General features: G+C 55.9%; 1 long non-coding RNA gene across 2 annotated transcripts in view; it reads left to right on the forward strand.

The window, feature by feature from the left end:
* Window positions 1–326: 326 nt before the first annotated feature.
* LOC131901118 (uncharacterized) overlaps window positions 327–4,302 on the forward strand; it is a 10,484-nt gene continuing 6,508 nt past the window's right edge. Inside the window, exons 1-3 of one of the 2 annotated variants that reach the window (XR_009376368.1) lie at window positions 327–686; window positions 3,060–3,141; window positions 3,457–3,725. This is a non-coding gene — a long non-coding RNA (uncharacterized LOC131901118). The remainder of the gene's footprint in view (window positions 687–3,059; window positions 3,142–3,456; window positions 3,726–4,302) is intronic. The other variant, XR_009376367.1, reaches the window with a different exon arrangement.

Genomic DNA, 4,302 nt, shown 5'->3' on the forward strand with positions numbered 1-4,302 from the left:
TTCTTGTCCCTCAGCTTCTATGTTGCCTGTCCTCAGTCCACTTGAATCTCTTGAGTAAGCTGAGTCCTGTGTGTGCCTAGGCCCTGCCACAGGTAGGTGGGTGTCCACAGAGGATACAGAGAGTTCCATGCCTGACAGGGTCTTGAGGAAGTTAGAGAATGGAAAGAGAAGTTTCCTGAGTAGTGCCTGGTAGGTAGTTGGTGTAGGGTAGGGTTGGGAGGTGGGAGGTTAGGGGTGGGAGGTGGAGGGCTGTGCAGAGGAGAGAGATTGTGACAGAGGTGGACGTAGGTCAGAATGGTTGCCTGGTGCTGCCTAGGAGACGGTTAAGGTGGGGGCCTGAGCCCAGGGTTTGGTAGGCAAGGGGGGAGGTGGGTGCAATGTTTCTTCTTTTGATGTGTCCTTGTCTCTACCTCAGGGCCCTGGACGCCCTGCCTGTTCAGAAGAGACTGTGGATGTCCCCAAGCCTCGTGGTCCCTGCTTCGGATGATGTGGGGCAGCATCCATCTGAACGCATATCACTACCAAGTCCAAGGTTTTGGAAGGAAGCCCTTCTCCTCTCCCATCTCAGTATTAGACTATCGGACCTTGGGACACGGGACTCAGGCCGCTGACTCTGCATCCCTCACAAGTGCACAGAGCTGCCTGCCCTTTTGCCTTGTGTCCATCCTGGAGCGGCCTTCTGCCAGGTGGGAAGCCCGAGCTGGGTCTAGGGCCCCATTGAGTTGGGTGGTCATCTCCCTTGGTGTAACACCTTCCATCCCACTGCCCTAGAAGAACCGGGTACAGCCTTGGAGGACCCTCTGGCCGGGCCACCTTGACCTGGAAGCTTGGGTCAGCAGACCCAAGGCCATCCTGGCAGCTGTACTGGTCACCCTGGTGGGTGGAGTCATGTACATAGCCACTGGATCTCTGAAAGCTTCTGTGTGTGTGTGTGTGTGTGTGTGTGTGTGTGTGTGTGTGTGTGTCTGTGTGTGTGTGTCTATGTGTCTGGGGTGAAGGCTGGGCGAAGGGCAGGGATGCAGCTGTTAGAATACCCTGGTTTGGCAGCTAGGGGGTGACGTTCAGCCCTTGGTCCCCAAATCCATGAGTATGTTTCTGAGGCTCGTCCCCTATAGTCCAGATTGGCATGTGGTTTGTGGAGGATTCCCTTAGGGTCTGGTGCGGGCTCTAAAGAGCTTCGATGCCCACATCCACACACTCCCCACTTGGCTCCCTCCATCACACCGTCCACCACCCGCCCCCTCTCTAGGTACCACGTGATACCCTCAGGGGGGGCCTTCATGGGCTGCCATGTGCCCAAAGCCCAGTGTCTCAGGGCAGTGCAGGGCATGGAGGAACCTGTTATGGTCAGTAACCTCCATTGCCCACCACACCCCCACTCACTGAACACCCTGGGATCCCTAGCAGCAGCCCTAGATCCTCATGTCTGTCCAGTCCTGGTCTACATGGTTGGCCTCCATCTTGGAGCTTGGCAGGAGAATGCTGACTTTTTTTTAAAAAAATTTTTAATTTTTTTTTGCTTTGCGAAGGGCAGAGGGAGAGCACCCTTCGCCCTTGGCCTTTGGCATTCTCGGTGCACTGCTGCCATCATGCGGAATAAGTTTGCCAATTCTGCCAGCAGGTCCCTGTGCGTCCCAGGAAATGGAGTCCGGCTGGCTAGGGAAGAGCTCCCGCCTGGGTCTCCCAGGACCAAAGCGGTTCTCTGGCCCGCTCCATGACCCAGGAGAGCTGGAGGAGGAAGCAGGGTCCAGGTGACCGGCTCCAGGCAGGCGACACGACGCTTGGCTTGCGGGTCACAGAAGCACAGCCTCCCAGGTCCTGGGGCCGCCATGTCTGGCAGCAGCAGAGGACCTCTCCACAGGGGATTGTGCAGCCTGGGCTGCATTGGTGTCCTTGTGGGGAAATTTTGCCCCAGAGTGCCAACCTGCCTGCCCTTATCTTGGTGCACAAGGCCACCCAGGGAGCCCCTAACTTTTTTTTAGCCTCCCTAGCAGTATCCACAGCTCACTTCAGGAGACCACACAAACTCTGCCCTGCCTCTTTGGGAGGTTATCAGGGTCTCAGGCCTGGTTGCTGGTAGCCACTGTGGCCAAATGTCTGTCATCCATTTAACTCCTCCTGCCATCCCCTCTCCTCTCTGGCTGCCAGGCCTTCTCTCTGGCTTGCCTTTTGTTCCTTTTACAAATGGCCTTCCACTTGAGGTGTGCTACAGGTGGAATTCAGGGACTGGGACCTGTCAGAAAAGGTTCCTGCTCCAGAGCCACATCCCCAGAATCCAACAATTGGTCTGGGACCCCCCCCCCCATCATCATCCTATGCAAGCTGGCTGTGTGTACCCAGTGATCCAGAGCTCAAGGCAGTGTGGTGGCTCAGGGTGAATCCCAGTAAAAGCATCCAGAGCAGGGTTTGGTCTCAGGGGTGCTCACAAACAGGCCAGGCAGGACTTAGGTACCATGGAGGCCATGTTTCATGGCCCTTGCCTCCCCTGAGAAGCTTCTTCTCTGTCATGCAGGACACACATGCAGGCCGAATACTCCTTCCTGTGTTCTCCTGCTTAGCTCACCTTTGCCTTAAACCAGGTAGAACCCCCAGGATCAAAGGTCGAAAAGCCCCTTGTCCTGCACTGCCCTGTCCAGACACCATCTCAACAGGAAGAATACTTGGAGAAGGCTCTGAAATTAACAGAGGGCAGTATGTGGAGTCCTAGACCTGCTCTGTGTGTGTGTGTGTGTGTGTGTGTGTGTGTGTGTGTGTGTGTGTGTATTGGGTGTTTGTGAGTGCCTGGGTTTATTGTGGTGTAGTCCTGTTTGGGTCCATAAGAGGTGCCTGAGAGGCACAGTATATAAGAGTTATTGTGGTCAGGTCCAGGTTGATGGGGAAGGACAGGTTGGCATGTAGGGGAAGCCTTTTAGGGCTCCACCCTTCAGCTCCAGCTCAGATGAGCACAATGTTTGGAGTGGTGCATTTTGTTTGTGGGTTGGAGCTCAGGGGCGTGCTGGGGTGGGTGTGTGCTGCAGGCATCCTGGTGTTAAGAGTGAGAATTGCTTCTTGTCCCTCAGCTTCTATGTTGCCTGTCCTTGGTCAGCTTGAATCTCTTGAGAGAGCTGAGTCTTGTGTGTGCCTAGGCCCTGCCACAGGTAGGTAGGTGTCCACAGAGGATACAGAGAGTTCCATCCCTGATAGGGTCTTGAGGAAGTTAGAGAACAGAAAGAGAAGTTTCCTGAGAGGTGACTGGTAGTTGGTGTAGGGTAGGGTCGGGAGGTGGGAGGTTAGGGGTGGGAGGTGGAGGGATGTGCAGAGGAGAGAGATTGTGACAGAGGTGGAGGTAGGTCAGAATGGTTGCCTGGTGCTGCCCAGGAGACGGTTAAGGTGGGGGCCTGGGCCCAGGGTTTGGTAGGCAAGAGGGGAGGTGGGTGCAATGTTTCTTCTTTTTATGTTTCCTTGTCCTCACCTCAGGGCCGTGGACGGCCTGCCTGTTGAGGCGAGTTTATGGATGTCCCCGGCCCCCAGTGGTCCCTGCTTCGGATGATTTGGGGCAATTCCATCTGAATGCACATCACTACCAAGTCCAAGGTTTTGGAAGGAAGCCCTTCTCCTCTCCCATCTCAAGATTACACCATGGGACCCTGGAAGAGGGGACTCAGGCCCCTGTCCCTGGATCCTTGACCACTGCACACTGCTGCCTGCCTTTTCCTTGTGTCCATCCGGGAACAGCCTTCTGCCAGGTGAGAAGCCCGTGCTGGGCCTAGGGTCCCATTGAGTTGGGTGGTCGTCTCCCTTTGTTGTCACACTTCCCTGTGTGCTCTTAGTTCAGGGTCCACCACTCCACTGCTCTAGCAGGACCGGGTTCAGCCTGGGAGGACCCTCTTGTCTGGCCGCCTTGACCTGGAAGCTTGGGTCAGCAGACCCAAGGCCATCCTGGCAGCTGTACTGGTCACCCTGGTGGGTGGAGTCATGTAGACAGCCAGTGAATGTGTGTGTGTGTGTGTGTGTGTGTGTGTGTGTGTGTGTGTGTGTGTTTCTCTGTGTGTTTGTGTGTCTGGGGTGAGGGCGGGGTGAGTCCAGGGATGCAGCTGTGAGAATATCCTGCTTTGCCTGCTAGGGGGAGATGCACAGACCCTGGACCCCAACCCCATGAATATGTTTGTGAGGCTCCTCCCCTATAGTTCAGATTGGCATGTGATTTGTAGAGGACTCCCTTAGGGTCTGGCTCACGCTCTCCAGTGTGCCTGCTCTCACATCCACACAGTCCCCACTTGGCCCCCTACATGACACCCTCCACCACCCGCCCCCTCTCCCCGC

Source organism: Peromyscus eremicus, unplaced genomic scaffold (genome assembly GCF_949786415.1).
Source record: "Peromyscus eremicus unplaced genomic scaffold, PerEre_H2_v1 PerEre#2#chrX_unloc_3, whole genome shotgun sequence".
In the NCBI taxonomy this organism is placed as follows: domain Eukaryota; kingdom Metazoa; phylum Chordata; class Mammalia; order Rodentia; family Cricetidae; genus Peromyscus; species Peromyscus eremicus.